The 14,709-nt window shown below is 40.3% G+C and overlaps 1 protein-coding gene across 2 annotated transcripts in view; it reads left to right on the forward strand.

Annotated features, from left to right (window-relative positions):
• The first annotated feature begins 4,385 nt into the window (after window positions 1-4,385).
• SLC6A4 (solute carrier family 6 member 4) overlaps window positions 4,386-14,709 on the forward strand; it is a 62,408-nt gene continuing 52,084 nt past the window's right edge. Inside the window, exon 1 of one of the 2 annotated variants that reach the window (XM_030185700.1) lies at window positions 4,386-4,494. The gene's annotated coding sequence lies outside the window, so the exon portion shown is untranslated. Of the gene's footprint in view, window positions 4,495-10,945; window positions 10,995-14,709 lie in introns of those variants that run through there. The other variant, XM_030185701.1, reaches the window with a different exon arrangement.

The raw sequence follows: 14,709 nt of genomic DNA on the forward strand, positions 1-14,709 counted from the left end.
ACAGATGTGAAGCGTTTGTTTACACTTTCAAACAATAATAGAACCAGGGGACACAAGATGAATCTAGAATATGGTAGATTTAAAACAAATAGGAGAAAGTTTTTCTTTACTCAGCCTGTAGTTGGACTCTGGAACTCGTTGCCGGAGAATGTAGTGACAGCAGCTGGCCTTACGGAGTTTAAGGGGGGTTTGGACAGATTCCTGAAGGAAAAGTCTATTGAACATTATTAAAAAATTATTATTATTTTTTGGGGGGTTTTGCCGGGTTCTTGAAGCCTGGATTGACCGCTGTCGGAGACAGGATGCTGGGCTTGATGGACCCTTGGTCTTTTCCCAGTATGGCGGTGCTTATGTGCTTATGCCTATGCTAATCAGCGCAGGCAAATCGCTGAAATTAGCACATGGCCATTAATGGACACAAAAAAATTGTAGCCATTTTACAACTGTATTAAAAGTGGCCTCAGCATGCAAGAAACCCATGTACTAAAAACAGCACAGGCCACTTTTTAGTGCAGCTTTGTAAAAGGGCCACTAAATTTCTACCTGAAGCAATGGAGGGTTAAGTGACTTGCTCAAGGCCACAAGGAGTTGCAGTTGGATTTGAACCAGGCTTCCCTGGTTCTGAGTTTACTGCTCTAACCGTTAGGCTACTCCTCTATTTCAGGAAGCTGAGACCATCTGTTACGTGTCTGTAAAGTGCTATGTATACCAGATAATGCTATACATACAACAATTAAATTTTGTACAGTAGTTATCATACCAGTTAAAATCAATTTTAAAAATATTTGGGCCAATATGTTGGTTTCTATCCTCTTTGCTATGAGGAGATCCCAGTAGCCTGAGTTAGACTGAGGTACAGTCACTAAAAAGACCAAAATAATGATGTCCCCATAGGAGTCAGCTGTGTGGACTGAACACCCCACCAATATTGAACAAATTCCTTCATTGTATCTGGGAAGGGGTAATTTGTATTGTGTTTGGCATCCCTAATCATTTTGAAATGTTGGCCCTTATGGATATCCCTAAAAAGTGTCATGTCTGTAAAAATACTGGCTTTGTTTCTTTGCTTCTGTACATTACTAAACCATTCATATAGTAAAGAGAAAGTTTCCTTCAGTGTTTTAAAAGAACAGTTGTCTGAGGTTGTATGAAATATTAAGTGTATTGCAAAGAAAGGCCTACAGTAAGAACCTGGGATGTAAGAATGGTGCTAACTCACTTTGTAACTTTTTCTGGCTTATACACTGCCACATGCTGCAAAATGTTTGTGTGTAAGATAGGTCAATATATTTTTTCATGAGCTGATGAACCTGCAATGGTAAAGTAACATAGCCAAGATGAGGGTAGTATTAGCAGAGGAGGTCTCCAAACTCACCTCTTCATAGTAGACATATAGGTGATACATTTTTATTGACTTTAATTTTTATGACTTAGCTCTGAGAATTATGCTTCCTCCATCAGGTCAGTGCAATCTTAAAATGACATTTGGACTAAGGTAACCACATTACTTTATTCAAGATGGTCCTCAGGGTAATGCCAAGGTTGACTTGTTGCCTGCAGTCCCTGCAGCTCTCTGCCTGGTGGCGCTCATAACACACCAATGGGATGGCCCATTGGGATGAAGGAGCTGCAAGAAGGTAACAACAAAGGTACACATAGCTCCTAACCTGCTACAGGCACAATCTCCTTAGATGTATATTACCTCTTGATTAGCCTGTTATGGATACCTTGCTGCAGTTACCCCTGCCTAAAACCTGCATATATATTCTCTCCCAGCCCTGCTAGACACACCCTTTCATCCTGCTATAGGTGTGTATACACCACACACTCTACAAGTATACCCTTCCCAATCCTGTTACAGGTCCACAGATATCCCCTGCCCCCACTACAGGTCCACACACTCCCTAATCCTATTACAGATATAGTAAAATTCAGCATTTCTGCCCTGCAAAAACTCCAGTAAGCAGTTTGCAATCAAGAAGCTAAGCATTCCTAGGAAGATACATCATCAAGTGAAAAATGACCATTAATGGCCCTTTACAATTATTCAAAAAAAGTTGTCACCTTTTAGCAAACATTAACAAATGTGTTATAAAGATAAGTAATAATTCTGTTCAGATCTCAGTCATTGGCAATGAATTCCAACAAAGGGTAGCTTGATATGAGAAATGTGCTACAAAGACTCTTTTATACATAACCTTCTTAAAATTGGGGGTAATGTAATGTTGCTAAGGTCCAACAATTCTAGTGGACAAATCTGTAAATTTCAACATATAATCTGGAGCTAATCCCTGTAAAATTAGATGACTTAATGAGCAGACTTTAAAAACAACATGCACTCTCACTGAAAGCCAGTGGAGTTCCAAGAAAAGCGGTGTTACCCTTTCAAACTTGGAAGATTTATAAATAAAACACACAGCTGTGCTTTGTAATGTTTGCAGTTTTTTAAAAATCAAATAATTAGCTCCAATATAAACTGAATTACAATAATCAAAATGGGCAAGCACAGTTATTGGTAAAATTGTTCTCTCAATTTCCATAACAAATTAAAAACTTTGGTAGCAGTTTCAGATATCTGCTGTTTGAATGTTAAATAATTGTCTAGAACAACCCCCAGTATTTTAAGTTTAGATTCTACATTGAAATTAATTCCATTTATCTTTAAATTCTGATTTATAATATCCACTATCAAAAATGTTGTCTTGCCACCATTTAATTTCAGTTTAAAATCTCTAGCCCATTGCTTCAAGAAGTCAAAGCCCAGTGCCTTAACTGTATGAATTTCCTGCACCTCTTCATCAAAAGGAATAAAAATTGTGATGTAATCAGCATGGATAAAATTTCAAAAACCCTTTTTTGAAAGTCCTATACTCAGCCGTGTCATTAAGACATTGAACAGCATAGGTGACATTGGTGATCCCTGAGTAACTCCACAATCAGGGAACCAAGGTTTTGCCATCCCATGCATTTTGACCTGGTAAGAATCCCTGAAACCACTTGAGGACCATTCCTCCTAACCCAATAAAGATTAGTAAATCTAATAATAAGGTATGGTCCACCAGGTCAAATGTGCATGACATTTCAAATTGCATTACAAGTACTTGTCTCCCAATACTGGTCTTGTTCCTAAAGTAACCAATATTGTCTATAGCCTTTTCTAAATCTCTTCTAGTCTTATTACAGCTTCAGCAAAAGTCCCACCCAACCCCTATTGCCACTACATATACAACTTTACGGATATGACACCTTTAGCCATACTAATGCTACACATCCCACCAACTCTGCAATGGATACACACATCCTAACCCTACTACAAGTGTACACCCCTCCCCACCCTTTTATGGGTACCTGAATTCCCTCCTAACCCTGTCACTGATACATGCCCCCAATTCTGCTAGGGGAGCTTACACCCCCCCCCCCCAGCTCTTCTATAGGCACTGGCACCCCAAACCTGCTACTGGTATCCCCTGCCAACTGCTATAGATACACAGCTTCTCTTATTTTGCTAGAGGGGTTCAACCAGAGCATTAGGCTTTCTGCAGAGATGCCTCGCAGTACAAACTACATTATTCTGTTTTTATGTACTAAAATATTCCGAGGCCCTTTTACAAAGCTTGTGGTAAGCACTAACACATGCTTACCACAGCAAGCAATGGTGTACCATGGTAATTTTGCTACCCATGCACTAAGAAATAAAGTGTATTTTTTTGGCAGGGGGTTTCTTGCACTAATTGGTTGGAGCAGCTACATTGCCATGTGCTAACCAATTAGCAAATGGCCGTGCTCTAATGGCAAAATTAGCTCATACCATTAATGCAAAAAATAGAAAATGTGGCCATTTTACCCATCTGTAAAAAATGGCCTTAGCACACTCAGAAGACCTGCTGAAGGGTGCTGTTTTTACCGCTGTTTGTTAAAAGCCTCCTTTGTGTTTAAATCTGCAAGTTAACAGAGAATCCTTCCTCAGAGTTCAGACCTCTGTAAAGTAACGGTTTTTGCCTGTAGGACTTGACTTTGAGAAAAAGTAACCTGCCAATTACGTATATATGTGCTATAGTTCTTAAGTTATCTTTTAATTTATTAACTAAGGAAAGCATACTATCTGGTGCCTGGCATTTTGTCAACAGAAGAAAAAGTCAGGATCAAAAGAGGTGCAAAGGAGTAGGATACCCCAGTCCCAACCAGGCAGCTTTATGCCTAACTAAGCTCCTGAAATGTTCCCACCCACTTCGAGTAGGAAACCTGATCTGCAGCCCTGGTGAAACACAAAGTTTATTTGGCTTAAAGTGACGCAAAAAAATCTTAAAGAGCTCTTTGGCAGTAGATTATCTGAAAATCAGACCATGTGAGGGAGATCGGTGTACAAAAGCTCCCCTGCACGCGGAGGAAGCTCACAGGGCGGCTGAGTGGCAGAGCCTTGGAGGTGTGCTAAAGGCAGGGGGGGCCCTGGAGAACCCCGAAAGGGGGCGGGGATCACAAAACTCCATCAGACAGGTACCTTTTAACCCTTCTTTTCAAAGCATTCACAGATGCGATTGAGTGAATGTCTGGATGCCTGCTGCTATATACTACTGTCCATTGGCTCGGCTTTAGCCCTGGAAGGTCCTTACAGACTGCAGGTTACTTTCAACTCGTGTTGATGAGGAGCTTTTGAGACTTCGCTTATCTGCACAGAAAGGAGCAGAGCTTTGCTGCAGCCTTGAAAATTAAAGGGAGAAACCCAGGAAAGTTTGCATTCCTAAGTATTTTCTAATAGGTAATGGAAGGCATTTATAGTTGTTGTTATGATGATTATTATTATTACAGTAGAAATAATTTAAAAAATAATTTGAATTAGTACTAGTTCAACAGAAACAGCTACTTTCCGTAAACTCATAAAAAGGAAATGTCCCATTCTGAAACTTCAAATTGTTGGTATTTTATAACTGATGCTGCGGTGCTTTGTCCTTTCTATTAAGTAGAGGAGTGTGGTAGCCGTGTTAGTCCACTCTTAAGGTTATCAATAGAAATCAAACAAAAAAAAACCATCTTATTTTCTTTTCCATGTTTTATTTTGTTTGATTTCTATTGATATCCTTTCTATTACAAATCCTCCTGCTTGAAAAGTTTGACCAGTATAGTAAGTGAAGATTTTTTCCCCCCCTTGATATTTAGCAAGAAGTCCAACTTTGCACATTAGAGGATTGTTTGTTTGGCAGGAAAGATCTGAATGATAACCGTGTGCGTGTGTCAGTGCAATCTTTTGGCGTTTATTTACCCGCGATTACGAGGGCAGTGGAAGGTACAAGCGTTTCAGGAAGCTGGAGAGACCGGAGGATTCTCTTTAGATTTAAAGCATTGCGTATTTGTTGTAAGTCTGGACTTTTCGTTTTCAGACACCTGACATGATTTAGAGATATGAAAGCTTCCTTGTCATTTGCCCAACTGGGAGTTACCGGTCGGGTCTGGGCTGTCATACCTGGTAAATGACTCTGCCATTGCTGGTTTATTTTGCAAGTTCCAGATGTACTGCTGGGGCAAGGGGAAAAGGGTAACAGGTGCCTGCTGTCTGAGATCCTGCACATGTACTATCCTCGGTGTCAGATTTGACGTTGTGTTGTGTTGATCCGGAGGGGAATGAGACCTTAATGGTGTCACATCTGCTTAACTGGACCTGTCTAGTGATAGGGTCTCCTACAGGTAATGGTTAGGGCAGCAGGTTAATTGGGGAAGTCATCATTTGAACCCCACTTCTCCCTTTGACCTTGTGACCTTGGACACCTCAATTCACCTCAAGTACAATTTAGATTGTAAACCCCACTGCCCAGGGAAACAACTTGGGTACCTAATTATAACTTGTCTTGAGCTCATATGTGGAAAAAAGCTGGTATAATTTACTCCAGTCTTCCCATTCATTTTAGAAACTTTTGTAATCCGCATTAACAAAAGTACATTGGTGGAAAGTGTTTTCACTGATTTCACTAATCTGAACTCTTCTCCTTCCCTCCTGCTGTGTTCCCTTTTTGTTTCTCCCAAGTGTGCAACTTGACTATAACCTCTACTGGAAGTCTTTTCCAGGTGTCCACCATCCTTTCAGTGAAATTATTTTTATCACATTTCTTTTGAGTCCCCCCCCCCAAAAAAAAAAAAAATTTCATTTGATATGTTGAGCCCCTGGCTCTGGAGTTTCTAAATCTGTGGGAAATGTTTCCTATCACTGACGTCTCAGGCATTTTTATGTTTTCTGCCTCTTTTTTAACCTGTGTTAAGACAGTATGTTTTAAATATAGGGACATTTATAGCTTGCATGTCAGATATGATGCACAGTTAAATTGTCAGTTGTGTTTCTTTCATAATGGACAATGGGATGATGCAATTAGCAGTGACTATTTTATGTCTGCCCTTTCGATAATGAACTATATCAAACTTGATTTGATTTTGCTTAATACATGTCTTAAAGTGCTTTACAATGAAAAAGATGACAGTAACTCACAAACGGTGTATTATAATAAAACATAACATACCATTCAATTTCAGCAAGCAATCAAGTCATAAACTTTAAATATAAACCAGAAATCTAAACAACCTATAAAGCACCTATTTAAAATTTCAAAAACCCTTCGGAAGCCAAAATAACTAGTTAAGAACAGTAATAAGCAGAGAATTCCAATAAACTTGAACCTTGAGTTAATTGAGATCATACCTAAGAAATGAACAGAAAGTTTAATTTCAGCTAAACATATTTGCATCCTGCTTATAACTAGATCTTTTTAAAAAGCTGCAAAGTTTGGTGTGTTACTTTTTACAGCACTGAATGCTCCCTTAAGGATAATGCATGCCAGTATTTACTACTGCTGTGTCACTGACATTGAGTACAAATAGTTTTTTTCTGTATTAGACAGTGCCAGCTAACAGTTTACATTAACACATTCCAAGCCCTGAATGCTGCTTATTAGCTATAAATAAGAATAATAATCAAACTCCCGCTGTAGGCAGCAGGCAAAGTGGGAATGGAATCACTTTGGTGTGAGTATTCCTTGAACCTGCTGTTTCTGCTAGTGTTCTCACTCTCTAATGATAATCAATAGAAATAGGATAAAATAAAACAGAGAAAAGATGATACCTTTTTTATTGGACTAACTTAATACATATTTTTATTAGCTTTTGAAGGTAGCCCTTCTTCGTCAGATCAGAAACAAGCAAATTTTGATAAGTAACAGCATATGTAAATGAAACATCAAAGTATTTCAGTGACAGTCTGAAGGGATGAGGGAGGGTTGGGCTAGGTGAGAAACAGAGAGGGCTGAATATTTTTCCTTTGTGAATGATTGTGGGGTCTTGTGAAATGTTTTGGCATAGTTTGCAGCAGGATATATTGCAAGGATGTGTGCCATTCTCTTCTTTTTGGGTCGCTTGTGTTTTAAGTTGGGTGGCTGTTGAAGGCCAGCACTGGTGGGGATGGGAATATCTCTTTCAGTAATTCATCCTCCTCCTGGAGTAGTGGCTGTAGATCTGTTATGATTTTCCTCAGTTTTTCCTGCTCTGGGTTGTATGTCACTACAAGGGAGATTCTGTCCGTGGCTTTCTTTCCCTTGTACTGTAGCTGATTTTCCCTGGGTGTTTTGAGGGAGGAGGCAATATTCTTGGAGATTATTTTGCCTTTCTGTTTGAAGGATGCAGTCAGGATTTTGAGGTGCCTATCTCTGTCCCCTGGGTCAGAGCAGATATGGTGGTATCTTGTGGCATGACTATGAATAATGGATTTTTTTGTATGTGAAGGGTGGAAGCTGGAGTTGTGGAGGTAGCTGCATTTGTCTGTGGGTTTCTTGTATATGGATGTGCCCACAGAAGGCTGGTTTGGTATGAATGTCTTCAGATGTGGCTGTACTTGTTTTGGAAATGTTCTGATAAGGTCTTTCAGCTGTTTTCTAGCCCATTATAAACCATGAAATTCCACTTTTTTGTCACCCTCGGATCACCATGCATATCTCCCTGTCCCTCATCCATTCAGCCCTCCCTGTCTCTCACCTAACCCACCCCTCCCTCATCCTTTCAGTCACTGAAATACTTTGATGTTTCACTTATATATGCTGTTACTTATCAAAATTTGCTTATTTCTGATCTGACGAAGAAGGGCTACCTTCGAAAGCTAATCAAAATGTATTGTTAATCCAATAAAAAAGGTATCATCTTATTTTCTTTTCTATGTTTTATTTTATCCTATTTCTATTGATTACTTTCAAAAGTGGACTTACACAGCTACCACATCTCTCTACTCTCTAATGAGGAAGCTGGGAACTTGCTTTGGACATGGCGGAGTGCCAGCAAATGCCCCATTTTTGCCTTTCCTGTCTACCTACCCCGCCTATGAACTCTGTAAGATAAAGTTTACATTTGTTCATCTGGAAAATCAGGTTAAGGCATTCCTAATCCTATAAAGGGGATGGGGTGGTGGTGGGATGCTTAGAGGTAAGTAGTTTGCTAATGTGGAAGCACAATAACACCTTGTATCTGTTCATACTGGAAGTGGCGAAAGCCATTATGGTACCATGTAAGCCACATTGAGCCTGCAAATAGGTGGGAAAATGTGAGATACAAATGTAACAAATAAATCAATAAAAATATTAATGTGATGTGATTAGCATAGTGTGATAATGTAGTGATTAAAGTGATAGTTTATGTGCTCGTAGGGTAATATGGGAAACATGGTAGTATGCTGTTGTATTTCCAGATAAATGTAGAGATTTCTGATTATGTGTGTTATTCCAAATGTTAGTACAGCCTTGATCTCACTCATCGTCTTTCAAGAGAGCCATTACAGTCATGGTTCATGTCCTGTAAAAATAAAGTGAGATGAGATGAGGATCTGTTCAGAGCAGAGGGAGACTGAGGTGGAGCGCTTGGAATGGGGTGATCAGCTTTGCTGCCAGCTATGTCAATTCTGCCAATGAGGTGTGTGAGATAGGCCTACAACTCATTCCCCCCTTGCCTTTTATGCTTTGGATTTTTTTTTGAGGGGGGTGGGGGATGGAGAAGGGATTGAGAAGTTATTTTGTTGGATTTTATATCTTGACTGATGCTGGCAACGGTGCCAGAGATGGGCTTCAGGTTAGTCTCTTAACTTTCTTATCCTTTAACTGCTCTCAGGTTCACAAAACTTTCTTGGCCTAACACTTATTGCCAAAGCAGTGTATTAAATGGCAAAAGGAAAGAAAGTACAGAAGAGAAATAACAAACCTGCTGGTTCTGTTCAGTATGGCCTGTGGTCATTCAACCTTCCAGTCTCGCTCTCTTCCCCTCCCCCACTATTACTTTCTCTCTTTTTTTTTTGTATTACACTCACTCTCTTCTTTCTCCTTCTGTCAGACAATCTGATATAGTCATATATGATATTTCTTCCCTTAAGGGGGCTGCACTTTCTCTTCCTGAAACTGTGAAATGTATTCAGATCCAGTTTGTAGGACCAATTGAACGTTAAAGGCAGATTCCTTCCTAACTCTGGGATAAGGGATTTGGTTATATACCCTGGCAGCCCACTGGGGAAATGAGGTTTATAATCCTGACCTACTGTGACTGTTTAAATCCCCTCCCCCCCCCCAGACCCCTTCCACTCCAGCTGTAGAGAGGAAAAGGAAGAAAGCTCAGAAAAGTTCTGGATTGGTGACCTACTGTGATATGACGGGGCACCAACTACCACGGATTCCAGCTATATATAATAAAGGCCAGAATATTCACGCCTGATAACTCTCTACCTTCTGATCTGAATCATTTACAACTGTTATAGAAAGATGTGTGTGCCAGAACTAGTGTAAGGCGAAACCACTGTCCTGCCCCTGCTGACTCTGATCCTATCTGGTTATAAATCTGCCAGAACCCGGTCCTCTAAGATAGGGACATTTGTGACATATGTTTGCCCTGAGTGGCTCAGTAACTCGAGACTCGCCTATCTTGAAGTGACGTCCCAGATTGCGAAAGGCGCAAGAAGACGTGCAAAGTGCAGAGCTGGAGGTGTGTGGGGGTCGGGGGGGGGGGGGGGAAGGAACCGGGGTGATCTCCCTGTTGGAATAGAAGGGGGATGGCTGCCAAGCGGGGGTGAGATAGTAGGGGGAGACCTGGGTGTAGCCCAATGAAGAAACGTCATGAAGTGCTGCAAGTCCTGGATAGCAGGGTAGGAAAGCGTGCTTGGCAGACCTTGTGTGTTCGGGGTCTTAAGTCCTGCTCCCTTCCCTGGCACAGGTGGAGAGAGGATTCGTGCTGGGATAACCGGAGGAGGGGGCTGCAGGAGAGAGCCCTGTGGCTTTAGCAAACCTGTGAACCTGTTCACGTCTACAAATACTAAAAGTTCGTGGAGGTTAATTTTGCAGTAGTTTCACATGCAGAGTGGCAAATGTCATTATCTTCCTCCCCTTTCAGGTACATAACACCCCGAGCAATTGCTTTCCAGGCGGTTCTAAAGGGGACGAGCAGAACTCAGGACTCCTTTTTCTGCTTAAAGACATTTCGTTTGTCAAAAATGCTGCCTATACAGTCAAACACTAGGCGATTCCCAAACGAATGCAAAAGGCACTTTTGATCTTTAAAAAGGAGCTAGTAGGGCTGAAAAGTGGCTGTTGCCGTGCAGTGCAGTGCGCCAGATATTCAAACTCTCTGACCCGACTGCCGAAAGTGGGCAGCTTGCCCGTTCCAGGGAGCAAAAGGTTGATAAGTTGCGGGAAAGTTGCTAAAAAAAGAAAGCAAGACGTCCGAGCCCAGCCTGCACCTTCGGGGGCCGGGCTGCTTTCCATTGGGTTCTCCTTGCTGCTATTTCAGCTGTTGAATTAACGCCAGCGTTTATGTTTAGAGAACACTGACCTGCACCAGCTCCGATCGAGGATAATTTACAGCTATTGTAAGCCAAATCTTGCTGGAACCCTTAAAACAAGGCGCTATCAGAAGCCCACGTTGCACTGTTGTGAGAGAGAGAGAGGCACTTCTGCTGCAGTGCTGCAAGGGAGAGAGCATTGCAGCTATGGCAGGTACGTTTCCTGCACTGGTGTGAGAGGCATATCTGGTGAAGAGCTGTCACCAGTTATCCAAGATGCAATGGAGAGGGGCAAATAGTCCAGAAAAAAGCACAAAGGGCTTTCAAGAGTGGAACCAATACACTTTATTAAAGACTCGACACAGTAGTGTTTCAGGCAGTAAATCAAACCGAGCAACAGCTTTAGTACTTAGCGTTGATTGGCTGATTGACTGACCCCTGAGGCAGGCATTGGTTTATGCCAGAAACATGACTCGTGTCGGGTCATTAATAAAGTGCATTGGTTCCATTCTTAAGAACCCTATGGTGCTTATTTTCAAAGCACTTAGCCTCCCAAAGTTCCATAGAAACCTATGGAACAGCCTCCCAAAGTGCTTTGAAAATATGCCTCTTTGTGTTTTTTTCCTGGATCAATTATCCAAGACGCATATGGTGCAGGGCAGTTTCTGGGGGCTCCTCTAGTGCAGTGGGGTAAGAGCAAGCACAATGGCTTTCACGGGACATCTGGTGCAAGTGCTCTGAGAGACACCAAGATGCTGAAGGAGGCATATCTGGTATAGTGTTTTGCAGCATAAAGGTAGCAGTACTTTATCTTCAGGGAACCACCTAATTATAGTTAGTCTTGAAGTCCTCCTAATTTTTTCATTGGCTTCCATAATCTGTCTCCTGCTGTTCTGGGTCCATGATCAGGTTCAGTGTGCTGGGTGGTCACTTGGGGCTGTGGTTCTGGAGAGAAAGAAGATCTGGCAGGGACCCCAGGTCCCAATAGCCAACGAGCTGAAGCATGAGGAAAAAAAACTGGAGGGGATCCCTTGGCGCCACTGGCTGAAGACCCAAAGAGCCACTGGCTCTGAAACCTCCCTTCATATGCCAACTGCACTGTTTGGTTTATAGACAACAGTGGTCCTAGGAGGAGATAGAGTGAAGGTGGTTAATACATGGGCACAAAGGAAATGTATCCTTACTGGTCCTGTGAGAAGCTAAACCAACAAGAATTTTCCTTATGCATAAATTATATTTATTTTGACATTTATACCCCACATTATCCCGAACATACTCTAGTGGCTAACAGAAAATAAACAACAGACAAGGTTTACAAAGCCATAAACAAAATATCAAGTATAGACCATTGATGGCCAGTTTCAATTTAAGATACTCCATCAATAGATAGAACCCTCTCAAAGAGGGGAGTTTTTTTCAGTCTTTTGCGAAATACTAAGTAATCAGGCTGACCCTTGATTGCCATTGGCAATGAGTTCCACCACTTAAGTGCCCTGGTATCTAAAGCCAGCAGAGTGAACTGACTTGTAACACACACTCTTGCAATCTGGAAGACAGGATGCCACTGTTGTGGACAGGATGCTGGGCTTGATGGACCTTTGGTCTTTTCCTAGTGTGGCATTACTTATGTACTTAAGGTAGTCCCTAGAACCAGAGGTTATATTGCGTAGGGGAATAGGTATTAAGGGCTGCACATAATCCAGTGTCATGCCATATAATATTTGAAAGACAAAAACACATAATTTTAAAATAATCCTGGCTTTAATGCAATGCAATTTTGGTTGCTGGTTCAGGCTTTGTTATTTAGCTCTTTAGATTATTATAACATCGTCTATTTAAGTTGTCCTCGAGTTCTAATGCATAAGTTACAGATGATTCAAAATACAGCATTGAGGTTCACTTATTTGTCAAAGTATTATTCCAAAGTTCACTGGCTGCCAGTAGCTGTAAGAGTTGTTTTTAAGTTGTCCTGCTTGATGCATAAGGTGTCTTGGCACCGTATTTTGTTTTGTCAATTTTCTTTTCCATCTATGAAGGGTAAAGTAAGAAAGAAATATATAGACTCTTTGCTTTCTTATCAGGCAGCTAAATTAGGCAAAGATGTTTCATCTTTACAGGCATCAGGTTATGGACATATTAGACTATTGCTTGACATATTTGTTTTTGAATTATGAAAGGAAGTGATTGTACAGGTTTTAAAATTTTGAATTGTTATTGTATTCCTGGGTTGTCCAGTGTTTTGTATGTAACGCGCATTGAACTGCGAGGTATTGTGAGCTATAAAAATAAAATGTTATGTAAGGTACTGAGGACAACGGCCATACAAGATTTTTAAAAAGTAAACAAGAAGTTTTGAATTCTATTCCGGCCACAACTGCGAGCCAGTGCAGAGATCTAAATAAAGGAGATACAGTGTCAAATTTAGATTTATAGAGCAAAACTCTTGCAGCTGTGCTTTGTAGTAATTGTATTCTAGATATAGAATTCTTGGATAGAACCAAATACGAGTTACAATAGTTGATTCTAGAAAATATTAAGGCATGGGCAATTTTTTGCATGTCATCTAAAGAAAAATAAGAATGAAGTTGACATCAAGTGAGGAAAGAAGCAACAGAAGGTGCTAAACAAGAGAAAAAGCTCTTTTAAATAATAAGATTAGTAAACAAGGAAAAACAAGTTATGTTACGTTATACAGGACTTATTGCCCGCAAATACCAATGTAGAGTTCATTGCGGATCACAAATGAAAAAAGATGAGACATAACTTCAAAAAATACGTGGAGGGGCATAATTGAACGTGGCGTGGCGCCCAAGTTTTAAACATTACTCTGGCCTCAAATGCACAAATACAGTGAGAAATACAAAGCATTTCTTCAGGAATCATATGCTGACCAGGAATGGTTAAAGAGAGGTGTGAATTTAATTCTAAAGATGAGAGATTGATTGTTGCAGTCCAGGATAGTGGTATGTGGATCAGATGGTGCACAGCGAGCATAGGAAAAAAATGGTTGACTAGATAAATGCAGACTCTTTAAAGTAGAACTGGAAATGATAATGCATGTTGCACCTGGCTATACAATATTAATGTCAGGAAACCTGTATACAGAAAAGCACAATAAAGAAGCACCTCTTAATCACGGGAAACTGTGTAAACACTATATAACATTGCTGTTCCAGAAACACATGGGATCCCCATCCTAAGAGAATTGTAGAGAATAGGGAGGTTGTGATCACCTGGGAAATTCTCATTTTAAGTGATGAAAGGCTTGATGCAAGACAACTAAACATTGAGGTAAAGGGACAAAAAAACGCAAGAACAATGTTGCTAATAGATGCATTAGTGCCAATTGATTATTATGTACAATGAACAGACAGAAGATCCTTAAGCACAAAGAAATGCAATCAGAAAGAAGAGATGGCAGAAAGATATAGAAATATTCCCAGTCATACTGGGTGCTATAGGCCTGAATAAAACAAAAATATAGACCGTATGATCCAACATTCTAGATGGTTTACAAAATAAACATAAAATATATTAACAATAACAATAACAAAATAATATAGCTAAAAACAAAACAAAACACTCAAACCTCAATTAGTTCAAATCATAGTTTTATTTACCTCATGCCATAAAATTTTGTTTAAGAAATCAACTCAGTCACTCTTAACCACTTAATATGATAAAATCAGGCTTGGAATCCATTTAAATTAATGTTCAGGATTGTAGGTCATTCCAAATGATTTATAAAAATAGATAAGTCTTTAAAATGAATCAATCTTCCTTAATTCTAATGATTCCAAAGATTTGGGTCATTCACTTGAAAAATAGAAGCATGGAGTCCTAGCAAGTTAATTGTATGAAAAGCTGGTATCCGCAATAAATTCTGATCTGAAGATCTCAAGGAACTTCTTGGTTTGTAGCGTCTAACA

Source organism: Microcaecilia unicolor, chromosome 13, assembly GCF_901765095.1.
Source record: "Microcaecilia unicolor chromosome 13, aMicUni1.1, whole genome shotgun sequence".
In the NCBI taxonomy this organism is placed as follows: domain Eukaryota; kingdom Metazoa; phylum Chordata; class Amphibia; order Gymnophiona; family Siphonopidae; genus Microcaecilia; species Microcaecilia unicolor.